This window comes from Aedes albopictus, chromosome 2 (genome assembly GCF_035046485.1).
Source record: "Aedes albopictus strain Foshan chromosome 2, AalbF5, whole genome shotgun sequence".
Lineage (NCBI taxonomy): Eukaryota > Metazoa > Arthropoda > Insecta > Diptera > Culicidae > Aedes > Aedes albopictus.
Window position 1 is genome coordinate 178739955 of NC_085137.1, and position 27876 is coordinate 178767830.

Here is a 27876-nt window from a genome sequence, read left to right on the forward strand (position 1 = left end):
TATGTAATTCTACAGCTTCTTGACATGTACACATGTTTTACATTAAAGTCCATATGTCTGAGCACATACATAATGATCAGAACGGATTGAAAATGTCTTACTTTGTTCTTGTTTCTAATTGCAGGTTGTTGATATTATAACATTTTTTCTGAAAGATATCAGAGACAGCAGTTAGCACTACAAAAAAGTTCGGACTTGCTCATTTAAATTTGTCTCATTCAATGGTGAGAATATACTCATTAAATTTACTCTCTATGATTTAGTATTTAAAACCTTCTATATGGAGTGCGGCCCTTGTTTGTGAAATATGTGTATGTAAGAACTACAATTTCTCATAAAGGGCAAACGAGCCAGATCTAGCGTTACTACCGATGACGCAGAAAGAAATTGCTCGATGCAGTTGTGTTCTAGATGCTACAGGGAGATCATCAAAGGCAAGCAACTTGTTTGCACTAAAGCTGAAGTGCATTGAAACTTGTTGAACATCATTCAGACTTCTCATAAAGTTGCTGCGGTCGCTGAATATTTGCGGGCAAAACTTAGAGATCAGACTGATCAGATGAAGCTCTCAAATATTCATGAACTGCCATCCAAATGGAAACCGGCGTCAACGAGTGACCAGAACAGTAAACCGATTTTGTTCACCGAAGATATGTTTTTGATAACGAAAAGGGCCCATAAAGCTACAGCTGCAAAGGCGTGGGTATCCAGCATAACCATGCTTGGTTCTGACAGGGATACCCGATCAGTCCAGGACCTTTTCATGAAGGAAATTTCCTCGACTTGAATAAGCATGCAGTATTTTCGTGCAAATCACATGCTTATATACATGCAAAATAGTAATTGGCAAAAGAAGTTTTTTGTTAAAAACTGTGAAGTACTCGTATGAGATGAAACAAGAAAATTTCAAACAAATCGAACAATTTCATTTATCCTAATTATATCTCCTACAGCGCTCATAGAACAAGCTAAGAAGCAGACTTTGTCCCGGTAGGGACGTTACGCCAAGAAGAAGAAGAAGAAGAAGAAGAAGAAGACGAAAGAAAACATGTGTCTTGAGTACCAGACGAGCATTGAAGCTGAGAAGCTGTTTGAGGAGAATATATGACGAAGTCACACCTCGAAATTCCAAGAGCACAAATCTGAAGAACCAAGTAACGGTAAGTGCTGTGAAGTTGGTCGATTGGTGACCTGCTGGTACCAGTTGAATAAGAGACCCTAAAGATGTGTATACGTATCTGTCATAGGATGCAAACACATTATTGGAATTCAAAGGAACAGCATTTAACTCAATTTTTTATTCACTGTTCTCGTACTTTCACCAAACATAAACCAAAAACACAAAACTGTCATCTGCTGGATTTCCCATTCACATGGGACTATTATGCTTTTATGGGTAGGATAATAAAAATTGTATAAAAAATATATTGTCGGAAAGACATGCTTGAAATGGAAAAACAGTGTTTTGTCATTAATGTGTTCTTCGAAAAAAACGAAAAAATACCATATTTTTTCAAAAAAAAAAAAAATGTTCTAGACCCGCCGATAGAACTTTCTCATTTAAGTCTCATATGAAAGGGGGGACCCTTAGCTTTCGTTTGGTGGGTGTCTTAGCGATACCGATTTTTTTAAATTAATGTTGTCCACCAGACACACCGTGCGTGGATCTAATTATGGGGGTTCTTTAGAGCAGTGGTGCTCATCCTGCGGCCCGCGGGCCACATGCGGCCCTCCAAGCCTTAAGATGCGGCCCGCGGAGTACTTTGAGACGAATCGAAATTTTTAACGATTATGTGAAATAACTCGTTAAATTAATTAAGAAATCAAACAAAAAAAAATGCTGATCATTTTTCACAGTGTTGAACACAAATCAAATGATAAATAAACAAAAAGAACAATCCGTTCTGGTAAGATTCGAAATCGCAACTCCGAAATATTTCGGCATTTCAGCTAAGTCACGATGCCTGCTTATAGTTATTTATAAGTGGTGTGAATCAAACGAAAGTTTTAAAAAATGTAATCTTGAATCATTTAAAAATTAGTTGCAGTTTTTAAGCGCAGTCAATGCAACGCTGAGCAAATATTTCACATTTCGCCTTTCCAAAGAAGATAAAAACACAAAACACGAAGTTTTTGACAAAATTCTCAACAAATCTCAACTTGGTTGCCAATATTGTTTAATTTTCTATTATAAGACTCACACATTTTTCGAAACAAACTTACGAATCCAATTTGAATTGTCCATGCAAAACTCCTGAACGAACTTAAAGAAAAAAATCTCAGGCGCGATTCATAAAGCGTCTCCTGCGCCCTTTTGGAGAAACTTTTGGATACATTTTTGGAGAACCTCCAGGAAACATTATTAGAGAAAAATTTTAAGCAACTCTAAGCGAAATATTTGGAGAAAATAAACCTGAAGAAACTCAATGAGAAAGTTGTGGTGATACTGCATGGAAATTATAGGAGCATCTCTTAGAAAAATGTTCTGGTGCCACTCTAACAGAAATTTCATAAGCAACTTTAGAATAAACTCCTCGAGCAACAAAAAGAGAATTTTCAGGAGTAACTACAAACAAGATTCCAGGACCAACTGCATCAAGACACAAAAGATGCCTAGAATGCCTGAGGAAAATTTGAACAATAAATTTAAAGCAACTTATACAGCAACTTTAGAAGATAACGTTGAAGAAACTTCCGGAAGCAATTGTTAATAATCTATTTTTTGTAGAAATTTAATGATGAAGTATTTCATCAACTTTAGAAAAGACTTATGGAAAGAATTTACTAAAATCTTCAAGAAACTCCTGGAAAATTTTTGGAAAAATCTGGAAGCTATTCTAGGAGAAATTCTTGGAAACGATTAATGAGGAATTCCTGAAGCAACTTCAGGGCAGTTCCAAAGGCAAATCTAAGAGGAGTTCTTGGAGGTGTTCCAAGAGAATTCTAGAAAAACTAAAATAAACTTCAAGAAATTTCTCGAAAACCTTCTGGAGCAACTCCACAAGAAATTTCAGGAGAAAATCCAGCAAACCTTTTTGGAGCGATTCGAAAGAAATTCTCGTAAAAGCTGCTTGACAAGTTCTTGAAGTGGCTTCAAGGCATTTCTAGTGGCAACTTCTAAATTGTTTGTTTAATTTTCAATGTGAAGCTCAAACGTTTTTCTCAACCAAACTTATGAATCTAAATTGAACTCCACGAACGGAAATAGATTATAAAGTTTGACCCTTACACAAGTTCTGAACAGTTCAGATTTTAATTAAATATGCTTTACAATTGTTCTTTTTGTTGTTTTTATGCATCGATGTTTTATGCGGCCCGCAGGTCTATCCCGAATGGTAAATTTGGCCTGCGGTACCCTCCAGTCTGAGCACCACTGCTTTAGAGCATGTGGTCCAAGTAATGTCAGTGTCGATCAATAATTTACGTCGGCTTGATGATAAGTTGTTGCTGGCGTGGCTGGGAATTGAGCCCATGACCGATACCATTCAAAAGAATCGTGTGGTTCTCGCGACCACGACGCTATCCATCCCAGTTGTTCATGAGAAGATTTGATTCGCTAATACCTTCCTACGCTTGCTCAGTAGCGATGTTCGCAAAAAAAAACCGTCATTGCAGATGATCGCCATAATGAGAGCTTGAAGTTTCACACAAGTTACGATATGACACGTGAATTACAATATATATTTCGTAAGATTTCGTTATATGTCATGTTATATTAGATAGTTAAGGAGCAAGTAAGACACTTTTTGCTTTTTATAGCGCTCTTATGTGAAAGCATTGATATCAAATCTTGGATGGATGTGATTGTATGTACTAGAATCCATCTTATTTCTTTAAGTGGGACTCTATTATACAGGATAAATATCATTCATATTAACCGAATCCAATTATGTTGGAATGTATGAATTGAATAGCAATTGCAAAATTAAAACCACAACCACAACCACAGCACAGGAGTTGGTTCTCACCTTAGAATTTAGTCTATCGTATCCGCTAGATTAAATTTGACTATGGAGTGAGTTATGACACTCACCAGTAGCTATGATGTGGTATAAAATTTCATGATTATACTCTCTGTATGGTATACATAGCACAAGATTGATTTAAATTCATAGTCATTTAGAACTAACCGTTGGTTGCTCCAGTTACGTTCCAGTACAGCATCGCTGTCAAGTGTCCAGGTATGTATGAATACACCGAAAGAAAATTTCTACCAGAAATTAACAGCACGTTATTCTGTGTAATGTAAATTGGGTTGTCCAAAAGTTGAGAAAATGCTGTATTTATACACGGAAAAATCAGGATCATGAAACTGGAAAGTTGAGTCATGATTTTGTGATGAATGTGCGTGCTCAATGTCTCAACTCAGTGTTATGTTGCTTGATAAATGAAAACAAAAATAGGTTTGTCATAACGCCTTTGGCAACTATGACTTTTTTTCGAAAGGTATGATTTTTTTCCTTATAGCTTGTCGGAATTCCGATTATTACATTTGTCACGGTTCAACATCTTTGATTTGATATTAAATTTGATTCAAAATTCATTTTAGACATATGCTTTCACTGAGAATTTTTTTCGAATGGGTTTATTAATTACATTGTAAAAACAGCTCCAAGACACATGCAAAAAATCCGCTGTCCTTTCCTTCGACAAAGTGATCCCGGAAATATAACTCTGATATTATTTATGATGACGGGACTTGTATGAGGTAAAATCATCCTGAAAGTGACGGCTGTTTTTTTTTCTTCTGTGCACACAATGCTGATGCACCAGCAAACAATCAACTTGCGAAACAAGATTCTCAATGTGGCTCGGTGCACCTACGCTACGGAATTTTCGAAGAACCATTCCCGCCGTTGTTGTGTTCCTAGCTGTAAAAGAGGTGGTATCAAATGTTTGTGTGTGTTTGTGTGCATGTGGGTATGCACAGTTTCAGCCGGCCAAAGTTTATTTTTAGCGAATGATATGTGGGTGGGTGGGTACGTGTGTACACCCGTCATCTCTCGTTGAACAATTTTCAGAGGAGCGGGAGCAAAAGCTTGTAGACATTGTTTTTAAAAATAGACGGTGCTTTCTGATGGATACGTAGGAACGTGCCTGATAAGTTAGCAAGTATCGAAAGATAATGACCATTTTATCATAAATTGTATTTTCATTTTTCAGCTGCCACATCAATCTATCGTTTTAATGCGGTTTTCAATTGATGTTGATCTTGTACTTTTCCATCAACGTGGCTGATACGCATTGAGATCGAACTAATTGGCACTTTCGTGAAACTGCGAGCAACTAAATATTCACTACGAGAAATTTGTATAAATTTAAATGTTAAAAAATGAGTAAAGTTACTTGATAAGAATATGATACTGATGGTAGCATTTATATTAAGTGATTCAGTAAGCATTTTTTTATCTGTATTAATCAGATTCTTAGCCCTAGGCTAGTTTATCTCGGGACCCACGCTTTATTTCCCTTCCGAAGGAAGAACTCACATTTTGTGAGATTGTCGGGAGTGGGATTCGATCCCAGGTCCTCAGTGTGATAGTCAAGTGTTCTAACCATCACACCAGGTCCGCTGCAAAATATATGAAAAGTAGTGTCCTAAAAGCTCCTTTTAAAAGTTTGGTCTTTCAAATGTCAGTTATAATGAATAACGTATCTGATATTGGTTTAATGTTTAAGGTCCCCAAGCAAATAAGCACAATATGTTTCATTTTTTCACTGTTACCCTTTATGCGAGTATCCAGTGCAATATGGTTCGGTATCATACAGTTCATTTCCTAGAGGAAATATGCTTCTTATATTTGCTGTAATGGAAGCTTTCACAAATTACGTCGCTTTATTTTACCAACATTTCAGACATTTCCTACTAAACGCGGTGACACAGGGCAAGGAAGGTGGCGCCGTTAAAGCTGTTTTTTTTGTAACATAATCAACGAACGATCCTAAACTGCACAACCTCTTCAGTAAATGTCCCCAAGCAGCTGAGCAATTTTCATGTTGCGTTCGTTCAAGGTTCCTTACTTGCACGCGTCCATGTAAGTTGTCGGAGATCTCAGCAGGATAACGACTCACACACGGCTGAATTATGACGGTTCCTTCGGACTGAAAAGTCGATAAATTTAAGCTCATTTTTTTGCTGCTTGAATTCACTCAAGGCGGGTGAGTGAGGAATATTCGTCGGAAAGGTTTACCTCTCAAAGAAACCATTTGAATGACGAGTTTTCCTCCCAGCGAGCGTGGATTCATCAAAAATGAAAAGGATCAAACAAATGAGAAATTCCACAGGTTGTTGTGCTTTGTTCAACGACGCACGCACGCAGTGAAAGGTTCATGGCAGAGGATGTTAAATATGCATTGAGGGCGTTTGGTTTTCAACAAATAATGCTAATTTCGCTAGATGTTTAAAACTTCTTCGACTGTTTCTTGACCTATTCTTCAGGATACAATCTATCCGATTTGCTTAAGGCCAAGTATTTGTGGTTTATCTTCCCTCGCACATACAGTTTTCCTGTAAACACAATGCTCGAAAATTTCGAGTGCTTGAAGGTCTTTCTCGATCATGGTGCATGGTGAGCACTAGTAGAGAACCATTGAAATTTTTTCAGCGTTTTGAAAATGGCACATTTTGTGCTGGGGTAATTTTTTATATGATTTTATATGTATTTTCAACCAATCGATTGAAGATTCAAATTTTCCAAAGATTTAGAAGCATTTTTTTATTGTTACGATACACAAGAAGGGAGAAAAACGCGATGTCAAGATCCACAGTGGAATAACTAATCTTTCTGCTGTATTCAAGCTATTCGAGATGATCCTGAGCAATGTTTTTTGGAGCAGACTAAGCGCTTGAAGACGAACGGGCGGCGGAAATTTCCCTGGTGATGACCGAAAAAATAAAAAAAAGTAGGTTGAAACGCTAAATGGTTTTTAAAAAGACATTCAACATCACCGAGAAAAACCAATTGAAACCAACAAATAAAGTAAACGGTGATCAAAACCAATGAAAGGACAGATAATATTATGCTCGCAGCTGCAGAAGTGGAGTGCAACAAGCTGGAAGCGTAGAGGGAAGTGGGAGAGGATAGGACAAGATCGAGCGATACGTCCAGAAGGAGTTCTGTGGGGCTGGGTGCATCAAAAGCAAATGAGAGTCGTGACTCGACTGCATCCAGTGCTCTAGGGCCAACAGCGGATATACAACGACAGCATTTTCAAGACTGAAAGTGCCAAATTCATCCGATCAACGACAGCAACTACGAGATGAACTAGCGCTCCACATGGCCACATCAGTCACGCAGTTCCGTGGAACAGACCCTATGTCCCGGCACCGAATACCAGAGCTGCGGAATTCCTATCGGTTAACAAGTGCAGTAAGCATCCCATACCAGGATATTTTGCCACAGTACTAAGAGGCCGTAGAGAATCTCGAGGATCTGCAGTTTACTGTATATTCAGCTACGGTGGCTGTTGTAAATACGCTGAGATTACGGACACGCCCACAAGAAGACGGGGAAGGTCGCACACGCCCCAGCACACAACAACCTGCGTTGATGTGACGTTTGGAGAACCGGATCGCTACATTGTGGATCAAGATTGGTCGATTAACTCAGTACATTCCCCATCGATTCCCCATCAACAAGGCTAGTTTGTTACGTTGCTGAAATTGTGAAGCCCGTAGAACTCCGAGATCTCACAGAAGTCAACATTGCGGAGATTCTCGACACCCGTGTACAGCGGTTGAGTGCTCTTGCGAAATGAATCGCTAAGAGCAAAACCGAATGTTCAACATTAACGAAAGAGAGTTCTACAACTACATCCGAAACGACAAGCCTGGTTATGGACAAGGCCTTCCGGAGATTGGCGACGTCACACAGTTCTGGGCCAATCTATGGGAGAACCCTGTCCAGTACAGCGATGATGGGATGTGGTTAGCAGAAAAAGAGCGACAGTGTAATGGAGTTTGAGACATGACCGCAGCCGTAGTAACCGCCCAGGATATACGTGAGGCCACCCGCTATACCAGAAATTGGTCTGCACCAGGACCCGTTTTCGTGCACAATTTTTGGTAAAAAAAACTCACGACGATTCACGGGTGGATGGCAAAATGCTTCAACATGGTGCTAGAAGACCCTACGCAGCTACCAGAGTTCATTACCAGGGGTATCACTTATCTTCTGCCGAAGGACCAAAACACAGCAGACTCAGCAAAATACAGACCAATAACGTGCCTTTCAAGTCTGTACAAAGTGCTGTCGTCGGTAATAGACCACCTCACGATGAAATTCTATCTCTTTCGCTCTTTCAGAGAGTTTGAAAACACCAGGACCAGTACATGTCAAATTTGACAGGTGTTGGTCCTGTTGTTTTCTAATTTCCCGTAGGAGAGAAAAAGAGCGATTGATGACGTCACCGTGCATTGGAGTATAGTGAGGAGGATAGAAGCCTACTGCGATGCCAACAACGTGATGACCGAGGAACAAAAAGGGTGTCCCAAAAACGCGCAAGGCTGCAAAGATCAGGTCATCTGCCACCGAAAAGCAGAGGAACCTGAATATGGCGTAAATCGACTACAAGAAGTCGTACGACTCAGTACCGCATTCCTTCCTTCTTAAGGTATTGCAGTTGTACAAGGTAGACGACCAATGCAGCACGCGATGGGGATGTGGAGCACGTCCCTACAAATTACGGACGGAACAACTGTGTTGTGGTCTAGAACTCTCAGCATCAGGAGGGGGATATTTCAAGGCGATACCTTTAGTCCGCTATGATACTGCCTTGCGATGAACCCCCTCAGCAAGGCACTCAACCAATGCAACTATGTCTACCAACTGAAAAGCGGGGGAAGGAGTCAAGAATAACCCACACCTTCTTTATAGATGACCTGAAGCTGTTTGCGGAATCAGTACAGAGGCTGCATAAACTGTTGCAGCTTGTAACGGTGTTCAGCAACGACATCTGGATGGAATTTGGAGTTAACAAATGTCGATCAGTCTATCTTCACCGGGGTCAAGTAATGGACGCCAGCTATTTCCGAGTCAACGAACAGGAGATTTGGAATATGTTGCACCTGCAATTTGGAGATATTCGCTACACAGCGATCCAGAAGAAATTGCAGGACAAGCTCTTGCATCGTGTCAACTGTGTTCTGAAGAGCTTTCTGTCAGCCAGCACCAAGGTGAAGGCGACCAACACGTTTACTGTGCCCCTGTTGACCCACAGCTTTGGGATGGTGATGTGGACCAAGACTGATCTCGAGGCATTAGAACGAGCACTACGAGTGGCGTTCACCAAGCATCGCATGCGCCATTCAAAAACGTCCATTGAGAGAGTTACCCTACCACGTCCAGTAGGAGGAAAAGGCGTCACCAATATCCAGGCACAATGCATATCCCAGATCCAGCAGTTGCGGGCATGTTTCGTAGAAAGTCAGAACCATCATGAAATGTAACGCACTGTATGTGAAAATGATCAGGTTACAGTGCCCAGCATCTGGCGCAGACGGATTACCAGCTGAACTGCGACATCAAGATGATCGTAACTCTGTAGGAATCGCTGGAGGAATTTCTGAATGTATACCTGCAGGAATCCCTGGATGAATTCCTGGAGGAACCCTCAGAGCAAATATGGGAGGAAATCTTGGAAAAATTTGAGAAGAAATCGCTAAAAAAGAATCCCAGAAGGAGTTTCTTTACAAATTCTTGGAGAAATTTTTGAATGACTTCCTGGGGGAATTTTAAGATTAATTCTTGGAGAAATCTCTGGAGGAATTCCTGGAAAATTACTGAAGCAATTCCTGGAACAATCTCTGGAGAAACTTCTAGACAATTTTCTGGTGGAATCCCTGGAGAAATTCATGGAGGAGTTTTTGAAAGTATACATACCTCGGAGAATTTTTGGAGAAACCACTAGAGGAATTCTTGAAGAAATTCCTGAAGGAATTTCTGAAGGAATAATTGGAGGATTTCCTGGTGAAATTCCTGCACGAATGCCTGGAGTATTCCCTGGATGAATTTCTATAGTAATCCCAGGATGAATCCGTGAAGGAGTTTTTAAAGTGATTCCTGCAAGAATATCTGGAAGAAACCATGGAGGAATCCCTAGAGGAACTCTTGCGGTATTTCCGAGGAACTATCCCTGGAAGAATTCCTGGAGGGATACCCTGTATGAAGTTCTAGAGGAATCTCTTAGAGAAATTCTGGGAGGAATCCGTGGAGAAATTTCTGGAGAAATTCCTAGAGAAATTCCTAGAGGAATTACCAGAGGAATTTCTGGAGGAATTCCAGGAGGAATTCTTAGAGGAATATCTGGATGAATTACTGGATGAATCATCGGAGAATGGGATAATCTGTGAAATCCACAAGAAAGTGGAAAGTTAATGTGTGAGAACTTTTTAGTAATCATTATTTTCAATATTGACCCTAAAATTTAAATATTAATTTACAGCTTTGCCATTACTGATCGTTATTGAATAATTTAATGATTGATGAATGATTGAAATTATTTTGAATTATAATCGCATTATTTCCTCAGTTAATTTAAAGTCATTCTCTCAAATTGCAATTCTACTTTCGCTGATCTGAAGCATCATTGGATGCCTTCATAGACCAAGATTTTGTGCTTCCGTTCTGGGAAATGGATTATAATCCGATTAAAGAGATGGTTCCGTCAGCTCTTATAAATCCTCTGCACGCGCTCTTGTCGATGAAAAGATGTCTCATTTCTGCAAATTTTCTTTGAATTATCAAATTGTATTCGGGGAAACGGTTTATGTTTAGAACTCTATTGCTATGCTGCTATTTCTGTTCAAGGATTCAGCGCTTACCTGTTATACTGAAACAGTTGTCCTGCAGAACAACAGCAGTTTGCCTAATGCCAGCATCCGAATTAATTAACATTCAGCTCTCGTAGGCTGCAGAACTAGTAACTACCTACAACACCATTTTACAGACAGCAGCTGAAAACGTTTCCCTCACTCGTCTCGCACACTATTATTGTAGGACAATATGATAATTAGTTGAACGTGGTAATTCGCTCACCTTTCCGCGAATGCACTAGATGGGATGTACTACATGCATCCAGCTGGTGATTTACATGCCACGTATGTTGTTTTCAACATTGTCAGGTCAATGTACAGCGACACCTAATTCTAATTACACAATCTGGATAACAGCACTTCAATCAACCGCACCGGAAGATTCAGTTTAACACCGAACACAAAATCGATAACACTGCTCCACAACAGTTCAATCCGTGGGTATTAGATACCGTCGTCGGGCGCCCGTCCACCATTGTGTGGCGTTGCGTCTTCCACTGATCCAATCTACTGATTAAATATTAACGTTCTATATAGCCATATCCTGGGATCAGAGAGACAGCACCATGCACAGACAGATGGTAGCGACAACGGGTGTCGATAGGTATTTCCTGTGCTCTCCGGAGTGCCGTCTGCCACGCGATACCGTTCCTAGTGAACTGAATTGTTGAAATTCCAAGCATTACACTTGTTGCCTTCTTCGTGCGAACTACTGGTATCTCCCGCAGATGGTAACCCAGTTCATTTGTTTTCCGGTGCGCGCATGCTCCCCACGTGGAGACATTTCGAGCGCGGGTTTCCGATGAGTTACCCACCGAGTACTCTACCTTCCGGGAGTTGGTAAACATCACCTGTAGTTCACCTTGGTTTACTGACTAACGTTTTCGCATGCAAATATGGGTGTGGAAACGGAAAGCTGCAACGCGTGTTTGGTAAAGAAAAATAGCTAGGCATGCCAGAAGGTAAAGTGACCCGAAAAGCAGCATGAAATATTCGCAGCCGAAAGCCGTAGGCATTCGTTTAACAAGCATCGAAATTATAAGGTACTTTATATGTCTGATGTGCATCCTCTGGATCTGATCTGTGTTCCTCTAATAAGGAAAGGCATAGAAAATACGGAGATATACAGTTATGGACATCCCTAAGCTCTACCCACGATATACGGTCTCTACCATCGTGGACTAGATGCTGACCAGGCACTTGGCAAACCGCCATGAACACCAACTCTTGGCGACAACGAACTTTGGACGACGAGCATACAGTTGCTGACAACGCAGTCAGCAATCCACCATGAGGACCGACCGTTGGCAACATCGAAGCCCCGAGCGACGCGTGTCAATGGCCCTGGAACGGCAACGGTCACCAATACTTCGATCGACGCAATCCAGGCCAACATCATCCGATGGCCTTTCGCTGATGCCAGCAAGATTCTCATCGAGCCCCACCGGAGGACGCAGGTGCGCCCTCAGCCCAGGTGGTCGAAGCCAGTCAGTTAGTAGAAAACCTTGAGTGCGAGCAGTTAGAAGTTCTAAGTGAAGTCTGATAGAAAAGTGTGGCCTTCAGCCGTAGGAAAACTTATGTAGCAAGTTCTAAGTGAAGTCTGATAGAAAAGTGTGGCCTTCAGCCGTAGGAAAGACTTATGTAGCAAGTGAAAAATGAATGATTAATAAAATTCGGGACTTAGTGTTCATAAGTGAAGAAAAAGATTTCTTTTTAAAAAGTCAGATGTGAAGTCCCGTACATTTGTGGCGCAGTCGTACGGAACACTCTACGTGCAGTGCTAGTTTTTGGAAGACAATCTAGTGACAAAACCCGATCCGTGGTAATTGGACAGTAGTGCGAAAACCGAAAATTAGTGTCGAATTGACGACATCGGACGTGCCGGTAACCAAGGACTAAAAGTGTAACTGACTTGCGCAGGATTCAGCATTAAGTAGACGCTTAGCCCAATCCGTGGCGAAGCAAGAAACTAGTGACTATCTCCAGCGATCATCAGGAACCAGGCTCTTGGAAACCATCCCTCAACCCGTAGGTGATTTGCGCCGCCCGACACGAAAACTGCATCGGTGGGTTTCAACCCTTCAAGAGTGTCGAACCGTGAGTAAACAACTTTTCTTTTCCCAACCTCTCTATCATTTTGTATGCGTAGATTTAATCCCGTTCCTAAAGTTAAACCTCTCAGGTACCACGAAAGAAACATGGAACAAGTTAATTTACAGGCAATATTTGACCAAATCCAAAACTTGGAGCACAGACTTGGTGCTCTTCAAGTCGAAAACAATAATTTACAGCAGCAACAGCAACAGTTGCAACAACAGCGGCAAGCCCCCGTCGTGGAGGACCGTCGCACGGACTTCTTTCGAATTCCAGACCCCATAAGAATGATCCCATCATTCGACGGGAATAAAAGACAGCTCAGTCATTGGCTTGATACAGCAAGACGAGCTTTGAATTTATGCCGACCACACGTCGCACCGGACTTATTTGCCGTGTACGAACAGGCGGTGATTAACAAGATCGAGGGCAAAGCCCGCGATATGATATGTGTAAACGGAAACCCCACTACCTTCGACGAAGTAGCGGAAATCCTACAAAGTGTCTACGGTGATCGCAATAATATTGCTACATACCAGACACAATTATGGTCACTTGAAATGACCGAATCATTACATATTTACTATAAGAAAACAAAGGAAATAATGGTTAATATGAAGTCTTTGGCAAAGCAGAATCCAACTTATGCAAACCATTGGGACGCTATTAATCATTTCCTTGAACAAGAATGTTTAGCAGCATTTATTAACGGCCTTAGTAAACCCTACTTTGGGTATGCTCAAACAGCACAACCCAGCGATTTGGAGAATGCATACGCATTCCTGTGTCGGTTCCAAAACGCTGAGAAGACGAAGTCCCACACACAAGCTGCATTCGACCAACAGCCCCATGGTAGCAAAAATTTCAAATCTTCCAATAAACCATTTAGCAAGCAATCGGACACCCCATCTACACGACACAAACCGCTATCCGACAGACAGAAAATGACACCCATGGAAGTAGACCCGTCGTTACGTTCCAGAGTTTACAATCATGACGCTGAACAGAAAAACGACGATGATACACATGACACACATAGCGAAGACGATAGTGAAGACGAAGTCAGTGAACAAAGTGTAAATTTTCAGATAGGCCTCGATCCGAGATCGCCGACTTAAATGCAATCAACGGACTTCCCTACGTAATAATGAACATTTGTGGTAAGGACGCAAAAATACTTGTGGATAGTGGATCAAACAAAAATTTCATTTCGCCCAGCCTGATTCCAAAATCAAAACAGCTAAAATGCAAAACCCTCAACATTTCTAATAGCTCAGGACGGCATGCGGCCGATCAAAAATTCATCACGACAATTTTTGGCCTCAAGCAAAAAGTTACCTTCTACCTTTTAAATTTCCACAAATATTTTGACGGAATCCTTGGATATGAAACCCTCTCCGACATCGAAGCACTGATCGACGTAAACAACCACAAAATAATCCTTCCCCACAAAACAATCCCGATGCAAATTAGGAAATTAGGCCCTTCGCAGATTACGCTGACAGAGAACTCTACGCGAATGATCAAACTACCCGTTTTACAGAATAATGGCAACGTTTACCTCCCTAACGACATACAAATTGCCAACGCTGTAATCCCTTCTGGGTTGTACCAAGCAGAAAATGGTTTTGTAAACGCTCCAATAAGAAACTTTGGCAAATCTGTCACCTTCCATTGGACAAAGCCAGCAAAAACTATTCAAGTAGCAGAAGTTAACAATATGAATTCACATCATTCTTATCAAGCGTCTCACATACCCCCTTCTGAATTGGAAACAATGATTAGAACCAAACATCTCAACAACGAAGAAAAATCTGCATTACTGAAAATCCTTTCTAAAAATTCCAAAATTTTTCATAATGATTCAGAAAAGTTGTCTTGCACTTCTGCAATTCAACATCGAATAAAAACTACAGATGATATTCCAGTTCATACCAAAACGTACCGATACCCTCATGTCCATAAAGCTGAAGTGGAGAAGCAAATCAACGAAATGTTAGAGGACGGTATTATTCAAAATTCTATTTCCCCCTGGACATCTCCAATCTGGATTGTTCCAAAAAAACTGGATGCAAGCGGAAAAAAGAAATGGCGTGTCGTCATAGACTACCGCAAATTAAATGAAAAGACTGTCGATGATAAATTCCCCATCCCGCGAATTGAAGAAATCCTTGACAGGCTCGGCCGTAGTACCTATTTTACTACACTGGATCTTAAATCTGGATTCCACCAGATTGAGGTACATCCAAAAGACAGGTCGAAAACTGCTTTCAGTACAGAGAAAGGGCACTTCGAATTCATTCGCATGCCCTTTGGATTAAAAAACGCGCCAGCAACTTTTCAGCGCGTAATGAACCACATTCTCGGAAATCTCATTGGAAATTGTTGCCTAGTTTACCTAGACGACATTATTATTTTTGGTAGCTCGTTACAGCACCACATCGATAACCTTAACAAAGTGCTTCAACGGCTTGCTCAAGCCAACCTTAAAATTCAATTTGACAAATGTGAATTTCTTCAGAAACAATGTGAATTTTTGGGGCACATAGTAACCCAAGATGGCATTAAACCCAATCCAAATAAAATTGAAAAAATCCTTAATTGGCCAATCCCAAAAACAACTACTCAAATCAAAGGCTTCCTAGGACTTCTTGGATACTACAGAAAATTTATTCGAGATTTTGCAAAATTAACGAAACCTTTAACCAGGTGCTTGAAAAAAGATACAAAAATTGTCCACAACGAAGAATTTATTAGTTGTTTTAATGATTGCAAACAGTTACTAACGAGCGACCCTATTCTAAAATACCCCGACTTCAATGGAAAATTCATTCTTGAAACTGACGCAAGCGACTTTGCTTTAGGAGCCGTTTTGTCTCAGAAATTCGAAGATGGCAAAGAGCATCCTGTTGCATATGCCTCTAGAACGCTGAATCAAGCAGAATGCAACTATTCTGCCACGGAAAAAGAATTGTTGGCCATTGTATGGGCAACGAAACATTTTAGACCATATATTTACGGAACCTCTTTCGAAATTCGAACCGACCACAAACCACTTGTGTGGCTCCGGCAGAAAAATGATCTGAACAGGAGACTTTTACACTGGAAACTAGCTCTCGAAGAGCTCGAATTTGAAATCAAGTATAAGAAAGGTACTCTAAACGCTAATGCAGATGCACTGTCTCGTATTAACCCTGAGGATAAAACAGAAGTAAACGCCAACTCTACCTCCAGCGATGACATGACACAACACTCCGCGGACACTGACGATAACGACTTCATCCCGTCAACGGAAAGACCCCTTAACGGATTTGGAAATCAGATTGTACTGGTAGAGACAGATGAAGATAGTCGTGAATCCTTGACCCCATTTAAAAACTTCCACAGAATAACTATAAAGAAGGTACATTTTGGTCCAGCAGCCCTGATCAATATTCTTAAGGAATACGCTTCGACGAAATGCGCTACCGGTCTTTATTGTAGCGAAAGTATCCTTAATAGGCTGCAAACTATTTATAAAACTTACTTTTCAAGAGCAAAATCATTAAAAATTTTCTGGACACAAAGATTGTTAGAAGACGTAACAGATGAGCTTGAACAGCACCTGATCATCGAACGGCAATACAACGCGAACCACAGAGGTATCATTGAGACAAAGGCACACATCTCAAGAAGGTACTTTCTCCCAGGAATGAAGAGCAAAATTTCAAAGTTTATCAACATCTGCAAACTTTGTCAAAAGGCTAAGTATGAAAGGCGACCATATAAACAAAAATTCCAATTAACAGCAACACCATCCAGGCCGTTGCAAATTGTTCATATGGATATATTCATAATCAGAAATAGAAATTATCTAACACTTTGTGATAAGTTCTCCAGACTAACAATGGCTGTCCCAATTAAAACACGGAATACTATACACATTCTAAGAGCACTAACCCACTTCTTCGCTAACGTTGGAAAACCTTCCTTTCTCGTCATGGATCAGGAAGCATCATTTACCTCAACAACAGTTAAAGAATTCCTTGAGGAAAATGATGTAGAGTACCATTATACGAGTGTTGGACAATCCTCTTCGAATGGTACTGTGGAAATCGTCCATAGGACTATTAGAGAATTGCACAACATCTTAAGTATGAAGGATTCAACTAAAGATTTGTCTGAAACGGCAAAAATTAATCTTGCAGTTTCCATATATACACTCTCAAACAAAGTTAACTCCAAAAGAGTTATTTTTTGGCTTCAGAAACGAGGACCCTGTCCCCGAAGATCTCGATGAAAGAATAAGACTGAAGGAGGAATTTTACAGGATTTTGTCTCAAAAACAATTAGAGAAAAAACGTTCAGACTTAGAAAAACTGAACATAAACAGAGAAGATCCTGAAAGCTTCCTTCCAAATGAAACGGTCTTCGAAAGAAAAAGGAATAACTTGAAGCACCAAGAGAGGTATAGAGAAATACAAGTCAAAGATAATTTAGAGTCAAATATAATCGACGAGAATGGGAGAAAAGTCCACAAAACAAAATTAAAACGTAAACGTAAAACTTAATTTCGACGTAGAACTAATTGCACCTTTTTGTCTTCTTTCCCTTCTTCTCCTGTCATTTCAGCTCGAAGATGACACACAAACACCCGATACTTTTTTGTCTTACAATTATGATGTTTTTCAATCCTATTTACTCTGCTTACTTGGAAATCCTTGAACTTAATGAAAATCCCGGTATAGTTGCGTTCAAGACTAATTCAGTCTTTATAAAAGAAGGATCCCACACACTATTCCATAGATTTAATTTATTTTCCTTTACCGTCGTTCTCAAGCAGTATGAATCCATTATTTTGAGCATTGAAGAAAACCCAAAGATAGCAGAACTAGTTAAAATTCTTAAACAAAAGCAGAGTCAGGCTTATTTTATCCTTGAAAATTTAACCGCTAGAAGTAGAAAAACAAAACGATCTCTTAATTTTCTTGGGTCTACCTTAAAAATGATTACAGGGAATCTCGATAATGAAGATTTGTTAAAAATAGAAAACCAACTTGAAATTCTTAAAAATTCAAATAACCTTTTAGTAACAGAGAATAATGAACAAATTCAAATTAATAAATTGTTTGAGGAAAGGATTAACAATATTACTAAACAAGCTTATAGACAGTCTAGGGAAATAGATAGCATCATTAAACAGACAAGACTGAGCTTAGACAGACCTGTCGAATGGGAACATCTCCTGCACCTACACAACATCATCTTCAACATCGACATGATCAACCAGCAGCTGTCTACAATTTTCGAGGCCATTCAGTTGTCCAAGTTGGGTTTAATTTCAAAGGCTTTCTTACAACCATCAGAGCTAGAATTTGCAACGAATCTGTTGGAGTCACAAGGCGTTGTGATTAACAGCTATGACCAAGTTTATGAGTTTTTGGAACCCATAGCATTCCACAATAACTCAGACATAATCCTACTCATAAAAATTCCTAAATTCAGGCAAGGAGAATTTGTGCAACTCCAAATAGAAGCCATTCCACGACAGTTTAAAATCATACCGATAAATGCAACAAAAGCCATTGTTGGTAACAATGAGTCTTACCTAATTTCCCATCCATGCATGAACATCGAGCATAGCATCATCTGCGACGTCCGGAACTTGTTTAACACTTCAAATGACGGATGCTTACATGAGTTACTAAGAGGAAATACGGGTAACTGTACCTTCATTAGATCTCCAATGAAACCTGACACAAAGGAAATCGAGAATCTCGGACTGTTAGTTAAAAACTCTGTTGATCCGACTTCGATGCAAAACAGTTGTGGATATGGTCCGAGGAATTTAACAGGAACGTTTCTCATATCATTTAGAGATTGTTCCATCACCCTCAACGGAAAAACCTTTACCAGCAAAACATTCAGAGGAGAATCCAGACCTGTCATCTTACCCCTACATTCAGTTAGCGTAGATGAGTCACAGACAGAACCAGAATCCATTGACTATATGGAACAACTGCACATTAGGAATCGTCATAAGCTGGAGCACTTAGAAACAGCAAACAAAAGGACTAAAGTGCTCAACATAGTAGGAATAGTTCTCATCACATGCTTCGTAGCAGTAATTTTCGCTTTTCTTACGAGAGAAGTTCGTAAACTCAAAATGAAGCTGACAATACGGATCCCTGCAAACAATGCGTTGGAAAGCTCTCAAACAATATTGAACCGAGACGGTTCAAACTAAGGCGGGGAAGTTATGGACATCCCTAAGCTCTACCCACGATATACGGTCTCTACCATCGTGGACTAGATGCTGACCAGGCACTTGGCAAACCGCCATGAACACCAACCCTTGGCGACAACGAACTTTGGACGACGAGCATAGAGTTGCTGACAACGCAGTCAGCAATCCACCATGAGGACCGACCGTTGGCAACATCGAAGCCCCGAGCGACGCGTGTCAATGCCCCTGGAACGGCAACGGTCACCAATACTTCGATCGACGCAATCCAGGCCAACATCATCCGATGGCCTTTCGCTGATGCCAGCAAGATTCTCATCGAGCCCCACCGGAGGACGCAGGTGCGCCCTCAGCCCAGGTGGTCGAAGCCAGTCAGTTAGTAGAAAACCTTGAGTGCGAGCAGTTAGAAGTTCTAAGTGAAGTCTGATAGAAAAGTGTGGCCTTCAGCCGTAGGAAAACTTATGTAGCAAGTTCTAAGTGAAGTCTGATAGAAAAGTGTGGCCTTCAGCCGTAGGAAAGACTTATGTAGCAAGTGAAAAATGAATGATTAATAAAATTCGGGACTTAGTGTTCATAAGTGAAGAAAAAGATTTCTTTTTAAAAAGTCAGATGTGAAGTCCCGTACATTTGTATACTATGCCATCTTATTCTTCTAATAAGTATCTTTATTATGTTTTTTTTTCTTTTCTACTTTCTTCAACTAAGTTTTGTTTTCGAAACTACAGAATCGAGTTTTAAGGATTTTCAGGAATCTGAACGATCTGCTTCACCAATCTTCGGCAAACACATGTAGCATGTCTGCTATATTAAGATGCAAGATCTAGTGGTAATGTAGCATCTATGGAAGTAAACATAGCGAACAATCAAAATTGTCAATGTCACTTACTTCATGTTGCAGAAGAACGACAGCATTGGTTTTACTATAAGTTTCCAATAACTTTACCAAAGGTTCCATCCTAAGTTTAATGTAAATATTGCCCAGAAGATCTGTAAGAAAATTTTCCGAAATCATTGGACGAATCATGGACATGATGAGGAATACCAGGAAGAATGCATAAAGAAATCTCTATGAGTTTTTTTGTTGGAATCTCTGGAACAAATTATTTCTTTCGGGTGTCTAGGTTGTTCAAAACCTTTATAAAAAGGAATCTTTCACTCCAAAAATTATGAAAATTGAACAATGTTTCGAAGAATTATGACAAAATGTTGGTTTTTGATCAAAAAATTATAATTTGCGATAGTCTTTCCAACACATGGATTGGAATTGTAATGAAATCGAACTCGGTCTTTTATTTTGGGGCGTAACTAGGTATATTTTGAAGATTCTTGAGCATGTATAACTTTTTGCAAAAAAGATTTGGAAATCATATTTTACACATAGTGGGGCAAAAGTTCGAATCATGTGGCAGCTTTAGGTAAAAACCTGAAATTGGGTAAAATGTACATATTATCTCTAAAAATGATGGAATTAGTGAGAAAATGCGATCAAAGGTGAAAAAATTTTTGTTTTATCTGAATTTGGAAGAAAACTACTAATTTTTGGTGTAGTGATTTTAACCCTGATTTGGGTGGAATCCAGATCGAACTTTAAAGTGTATTCCAGTTCCAACATCACATTTTAATTGGTTTCAGGTATTTCTATTACCAAAGCGCCAAAGTAGTGTGCTGCGGTTAGCGAAATTCCACAAACACTAGATTCGAACTTTTGCCCCAGTGATGGGGCAAGAGTTCGAATAAGACGCACACATACGAAAGTGTTATATCTGCCATTTTAAAGATACCTATTTCCCAAAGGAGACGATATGAATAAGTCCGAGATTGTTGATGGTCAAATATGAACTAACTATATTTCTCAGAACGTAGTACATCTACAGAGCATATCATATAAAGGTTATCGTTGAGAACCCACTCAGTGGGTTCTTCCATTTCACCGAATACATTTTACTTCTACTGACACAACAGAAAGGTGTTGTAACTCAAAATAGAAAAGACATTTGGCGTAACTTTGTTCAGGAAAATTTTAGCTCATGGATGGTAGAATCACCACCTGGTATTAATTTATTTTTATTTGCTTCGATTTTTTCAAAAAAAAAATGAATTTTCAACTAGGGTCGAAGTTTTGCCCCACCTTACTCTAATTCTTGCAGGAATGCCTAAATGCCTGAAGGAATACCTTGAGAATTTGTGGAGAACCACCGGAAGAATTTCTGAAAGAAAACTTGGAAGAATGTTTGAAGGAATCCCTGAAAAAGTTTCTGAGGGAATCCGAAGGAACCAATTTATGAGGAAAACTTAATAATCCGTGTTTTGAATTATTCCTCCCAAAACTGAAAGCCATAACCTCCAAACATAAACATCAACAGTCGAATCTTCAAGAAATTTATGAGGACATTCATGAAAGGTTTTCTAGAGGAATTCTAGCAGAAATTCATGGAGCAATATCTAGTGAACATGGAACAATTTCTGAAGGAATCAATCGAACATTTTTGAAGTGATGTGAGAAATTTATAGTTCCTAAAAATCTATAGACTTTCTAAACGAAACTTTGGTCGAATTTATATAGAACCGCCATTTTTGGAGTCCAGACTTCTTCCCCATCCCAAATATACCCATATTGCATGATTTAAGGGTCTAAAACTTCATTAGAGACCGTTCATAAACCACATAGACCAAAATTTGGTCATCTCAGACCCCCGTAGACTTTTGTCCATGGGTAATTCTCGCTGAGACCGGCCCACTATTTACACCTTGTCTTCAAAAATGTTTAAGGTGCCGACTTTCTGAAAGCCCTCGCCTAAAAAGTAAGAAAAATGCATTTGGTTACTCAAATTGATGGACCACCCGTTAGTTAGAGCCACAACAATTTTTGCAGACCCCTCGATTTTGGTCAAATGGTGGCTCACTTAAACCGTTATAACTCGAAAGTTTCTCCAACAACCACCTCAAAACGATTTGTTGTTGAAAAGAGGAAAGATAGAGCTACTATTTACAATAATAAAAAGTTGGGTCGGCCATATTGATTTTGGCCGCCATCTTGGATTTTTATACCAAAACATTTTTTTCACCATGAGGGCAACCACCGATTTTAAAAATTTTTACATCAATTGAAAGCTGGGACATTTATACATAACATATCAAAAAATTAGAGATGTCTTTTTCTTCTTTCAAAAGTTATCTGCCGTTTTGTAAATCATGCCACTTTTGCGCACTGAGCCCAGTGCCGGCCGTTTACATAAATGCAGCGTTATTTCGCAGTGTTTACGAACACGAATTTAAAATCTGAACCCACTAATGGAAAGCTGAAGGTTTAAGCTTTTCAAAACACTAAAAAAGTTATAAAAACAATGCCCGCATCATTGAGAAACAGTCAAAAACGGAAACGAACCTCCGATTTGGTCAAATTTTGCGGCACACGCCTTTGTGTATACATGCAGGCGTAAACTCGAATGCTGTTGCATGTCGCTGACGGTGCGCATGGAAATGTGTGGAGAAAACGTGGCTTAATTTACAAAACTGCAGATAACTTTTGAAAGAAGAAAAAGACATCTCTAATTTTTTGATATGTTATGTATAAATGTCCCAGCTTTCAATTGATGTAAAAATTTAAAAAAAAGGTGGTTGCCCTCATGGTGAAAAAAATGTTTTGGTATAAAAATCCAAGATGGCGGCCAAAATCAATATGGCCGACCCAACTTTTTATTATTGTAAATAGTAGCTCTATCTTTCCTCTTTTCAACAACAAATCGTTTTGAGGTGGTTGTTGGAGAAATTTTCGAGTTATAACGGTTTAAGTGAGCCACCATTTGACCAAAATCGAGGGGTCAGCAAAAATTGCTGTGGCTCTAACTAACGGGGGGTCCATCAATTTGAGTAACCAAATGCATTTTTCTTACTTTTTAGGCGAGGGCTTTCAGAAAATCGGCACCTTAAACATTTTTGAAGACAAGGTGTAAATAGTGGGCCGGTCTCAGCGAGAATTACCCCCATACAAAAATTTGAAATTCATATGGAGCGTAGACTTTGGCCAGATCCACGGCCAAAAGACTACCAGCATCAAAACAGGATTTTTTTTTGCAGCAGCACATAGCTAGATGTCATCTTGTTGTAGCCCAATCATTAGATAATAGTTAATTTTGTTCTCAATTGAATGTGTTCGGAAACGAAATGAAAATCACGGTTCTTTTCAGCGATTGCTTTAAGCTGAAATTGGAATGTACACTTAGTTTAAAGCTTCATTAAGGGGCTTACAAATTCAGTGACTTATTAGTTTTTTTTTTTCATTCCTCGAACAACTTAGGATAGAATCTGCAGTTTAATTGCTGTAGGGAGGTTAACTAACTATGTTAAATTGACAAGACATTCTCGTAAGAAACTAATCACAGTTCTCACCTCAATTAAATTTACACACTCAAATAAACAAATGCAATAGAATATGGGAACATATCATACATTTAGGAAATCAAATCGTATTTCACTTAGCATATCTGTTTTCACTTTGTTTTTGTTCTGCCAGTCCTGCAGAATTGTTAGGTATGATGAAAGTCGCTATCCGTCACGTCAAGTCAGGGGACTGTTATGGTCTTCTTGTTTTCTTACCCCGCATTAAAATTATGCTGCTGTGTTGAAAGATAGATTGTCTGCTTGAGCCCTACGCTTGAGCCGCTGTTATGCTGGCTACGCAAACATTGCATTGGTGGGATAGGGATGCCAATTCCTTGCGTCAAGTAGTCACGCAAGGGCTGTCAGTGCTAACAGAAGAGAACACCCTAACGCCGCTTAGCATTGAAGTGCATAATTTCCAGATACACCAAAATTGTGTAACACTTGCACATTTACAAAATCAGCTCCTTTGTCCGCAAAATCGTTAAATTCGCAAAAAATTTAGCTAGGTTTATTAGTGACCATTGAAAACAAAAATGAAATCAACATTTCGCATCTAGACGAGTGTACGAGCTGTTTTTGTGAATGTGTAACTGTTACACATTATTGTGTGGTCTGGAAATTATGCACTTATGAGTGGGGCTTACACATTCTAGGTGTTAAGTGGATTTAGCGTGAAGGCTTACACCAGTGCAACACCAACGCAAATTCAAGCAAAGCAAAGCAAAGCTAACCGTACACATCGTAGTTGCTACGAAGAGATCCAATGAATGGTGATTGGGACTACCTACACATTCTCAATGTGCACAATTCGAGAGTTCAATAACGGCGCCGGCCACGTCCTTACGGTCATCGAGAAAGAGAAAGGAATGTTAGTTCGACAACCGTTGTTACTAGAAACCGTGGAATGCACAGCATCCCCACAGTTGTCTCGGGAAGGAGTATTTGTTAGCAGGGTAGGGTAAGGTGTGGATCTTGGAGCCACCTTTGGTAGGTAATTTGATCCACAAGTTATATGAAAGTACAAGACACGGTCTTCATCCCGATTATGATTCATTGGGTCGCGATAGTAAGCGTAATGTACATACGTCAACGATCGTTCTATATTGAACGCGTCACCGCATTGATCGTTTACACAATCGTGAAAACTGACTTTCCCATGCCTCTTATCGCGCTTCTTATTTCGCATTCAATATTCGCGTCCCCATCTCCCTACCGCCCGACTCACGGAAATAGTCGCGCATTTCTCACAGTATTGAACTTAGAGTATACGGAGAATAAACTTTCAAGCTTAGATAGCTATTTTCGAATTACGTATTTTGCTAAGTGTAGTCCCATGTGTTACCTGTGATCGACAGCCGTTGAGGTAATTAAGCCAATTATTTTAAATTTGCTCAATGATTGTTGTGAACTGCAATGACTTTCTTCTAACATTTTAAACGCTTCAATATTAGGCCTGGACCAGAACTAATTTGCATATATGGTCGGCGTTAAGTCAGAGGGGACCAAGTAACAAAATTGATGAAAATTAGATTTTTAGGGCATTTGATTGAGAATTACTTAAGCTACTTGGAACATTCACCCAATTTTCTTAATGTTACAATTAACGAGAGTTATAGCACAATTTTCTTTTGATTGAACTGCAAAAATCGATAGTAGTGTGCAGTCAGAGTGTACCATATGCTTGATGTCAAGAGAGTTGAAAAAATATGTATTGGTTAAAATCCAATAAATAAAATAGTTTATCATCAAAATGTGATACGTTTCCAAATCGTATGACTTCCTAACGCATTTTCTGATGATTATTGATCAAGAAAGCACGTGGAATTCCATTTTATTATGGTCAATATCGTATTTTACAGATCATAGTGTTGAAGCATATTGCGGCATTTCGCGTGCAGACAGAGTGGACCATGTATCTCTAAGAAAAATAGTTGAAATTATCATATTCTTCGTAATCCTTTCCAAATCAAAATATGTTGCTACTAACTGTTGGGCATCATATTGAAATGTACCAATACCCGTTTCATGAAGAAATTGATTTTACCGATTATTTAAGAATTGTGTACTTGGTTCACTCTGTCTGAACGAATATTTGAAAAAATGCCAGTCCTCTGAATAAATTATTATGAACTGTGTAACTACAATATTTCAAAAACGTACCAAACCATGAAAATACATTCAAAAGTTGTTAACTATTAAATGTTCAAGTTTAGAATTCTTAAATAGCTCATTAATTGACTACCCTTCATGTGATATTGAACTGTTGTACTTGGTCCACTCTGACTGAACATAAAAATTGAAAATGGTAATCAACAGTGTAATAACAGAAATATCTAAATTCAAACTTTCTGGTCACATTATACACTACTCCTATTAACTGTTGTCCTACTTGTGCATTATTTTTTCATCAAATATGTAAAATCTTTTGTGTGAACTGTGGTTGGTTGAAGATTTTCCAAAAATCGTTCAGTCAGAGTGGACTAAGTACAATCAATTACTTGGGAATTTCTCGGTTTAACGCTTTATATAACGTTTTTTTGCGACCAATACAGAGCGATGCTGTGATGAATAGTTATTAAGATTTATGGCAAAAATTCAAGAACATTTGTTGAAAAACTCAAAACTTATAGAGTTGCAAACTTTAAAGTCGTTTTTTTAGAAATTAAGTAAAAGACACATGGTCCTCTCTGACTTAACGCCGACCATATTACAGACTCCAGGAGTCCTCGTGAAAACGCATTGGCGGAATTACTCCAACTTCTTCTAGTATGAGGAAAAAAAACTCGGAATGATCTCACCCAGTTCCATGTAGTCGGAAGACCGCAGCCACTCCTTAACTCCTTCAGTTTTCTGCAATACTGCTTGCTTCTAGGTTTGCTTCTAAGTATGCATACATTTTTATAACTTCATGAGGAAGGACAATGTGCACCTGCCACAAACACGTGTCACTTTTCTCTTTTTCTTTCGAACAATGCAACCCGATCGAGATCCCCATCGCAACTGCCCCAAACACGCGTCATTTTTCACTTTTTCCTTCAAACAATGCCACCTGATAAGAGATGAACCAGCCTAGGGCTGAAAATCTCTATAATAAAGAAATAATAATAATAATGCCACCTGATCGCGATCCTCATCACAACTGCCACAAACACGCGTCATTTTTCGCTTTCTCCTTCGAACAATGCCACCCGATCGCGATCCCCATCGCATCTCCCAGTGTACCAACACAAATTCACACCGAAAGTTCGGTGCACACGTCTAGTCTCAAAGGGGTTCAAAACCGTATCAGGGGCTTTAGAAGAAGTTCCGGGGGTTCTCTTGGGCGTTTTTTTGGGCTCCAGGGTTCTCATGGGTGTTCCAGGAGGACTCATGGGGTTACAGGTAGGCTTAAGTGGGGCCTCAGGAGTGCGTCAGGGGTTTTCAGGGAGGTTTCAGGTATGGGTCTGGATCTGCCTTAATTCCTTTGAAACTTCTTGAAACTCCTCTGAATCGTCGGTGTCATCGATGCACAGAGTGAGGTATTTTCGGGTAGAATACTGTACAACAATAGTGCCTTGTCCGATCCCATCCAGGTCATCGCTGAAGTGAGGCAACTTCCAACGTTACTATTCCTCATCGTGATCGACGAGATACTGTTAGGTGCGATTGACTGTGAATCAATCCGTGAAGTATGGGAATGTCTTTGGACTGGCCGATGACGTTGCTCTCTTAGCTCAACAGCACTCTGATATCCTATAGATAGCACTCTGCACAGATGCCACAAGAACGGTGTAACAGTAAGTGTTCTAAATCGATTTATGCTTGTCAAAGTGCATTTAAATTACAATATTTGCTCACGTAAATGGATTGTAAATTACAGTCCTTATCTTCGCATTCGCACGTACCCAGTTATTTTACTACAATGAACGAGGATGCGGTGGGGTTGTTATAGACGCAATGTTGGTTTTGTTTTAAGATTGCATTCTGACTGGCATGACTGTGGGTGGCACCATTATTCTGAGGGCGGATATTCTTGATAATAGAAATGAGGGATGACTTCAGTGTAGTCAATATTCAAATTTAGACAAGTTTGGGGGAGTGTTTTATGGAATTCATTGCGAAAACAAAACTCATCATAAGCATACTGATCCCATTTTCATCCTATCAAAAACAAAGCTAATCAGCGCTATCTGTTTTTTTTTTGTTAGGATCATACATGATAACAAAAAGAACTGAAACAATCTTCTATTTTTGGAATAGGATGAACATAGGGGCATCGGTTGAAGAAGGGTACTCACTCTTACTCTAGTTTGAATGAGTTCAAGTTCTTGCTAAAGCTAGGTTGGTTACAATATTTGGATGTATGTCTTGTGTTCTGCCTTGG

General features: G+C 39.6%; 2 protein-coding genes across 5 annotated transcripts in view; both read right to left on the reverse strand.

Annotated features, from left to right (window-relative positions):
• LOC109397554 (serine/threonine-protein phosphatase 2A activator) overlaps positions 1-27876 on the reverse strand; it is a 205608-nt gene that overhangs the window by 85829 nt on the left and 91903 nt on the right. The gene's annotated exons all lie outside the window — the stretch shown is intronic.
• Positions 1-27876, reverse strand: part of LOC109621277 (synaptotagmin-2) — a 135158-nt gene that overhangs the window by 56183 nt on the left and 51099 nt on the right. Inside the window, exon 1 of one of the 3 annotated variants that reach the window (XM_020077274.3) lies at positions 11037-12865. The exons of 1 other annotated variant lie outside the window; for it this stretch is intronic. The gene's annotated coding sequence lies outside the window, so the exon portion shown is untranslated. Of the gene's footprint in view, positions 1-10822; positions 12866-27876 lie in introns of those variants that run through there. One more of the 3 variants, XM_029859379.2, reaches the window with a different exon arrangement.